Below are 496 nucleotides of genomic sequence, written 5' to 3'. Positions count from 1 at the left end.
TTCTATGTAGACGCGAAGGCATGTTAGTTATTTAATGAATATTAGGCCTACACTAATATAGCGGCTGACTGCTTGTCTGGCGATGCGCGAGGAATGCAGTTGTCTTTCATTTGGTCCGTATGATAGACTCCCTAGATAGGAATGCGTGCTCTTACACAGACGTTTTGGTATGCGTAATAGTTGTTTAGGGTTTAAAGTAAACCTAAAGGAATATAGCCTTGCTACGATATGTGTTAAAATATAGTATAGTTCCCCTCTACCTCTCGTTTTCTGTCTTTCTGACACCTATTCCGTTTTCTTTCTTTGTGACACCATTACTTAAAAATGTATATATATTAAATCCCTTTCACCCATGTACATCATTCGCTTTTATAATATCCACACCATATTTAGTTACAAATTCCAAAACAAAACTTGTGTCTGAAAAAAAAACACGTCTACGGTCCATTCAGAACTTTTAACCCCCAAGCAGGCCTTTTCTCTCTCCAAATTAATT

The sequence above is a fragment of the Penaeus monodon genome, chromosome 31 (genome assembly GCF_015228065.2).
Source record: "Penaeus monodon isolate SGIC_2016 chromosome 31, NSTDA_Pmon_1, whole genome shotgun sequence".
NCBI lineage: Eukaryota > Metazoa > Arthropoda > Malacostraca > Decapoda > Penaeidae > Penaeus > Penaeus monodon.
Note: the sequence above shows the minus strand (reverse complement) of the source record.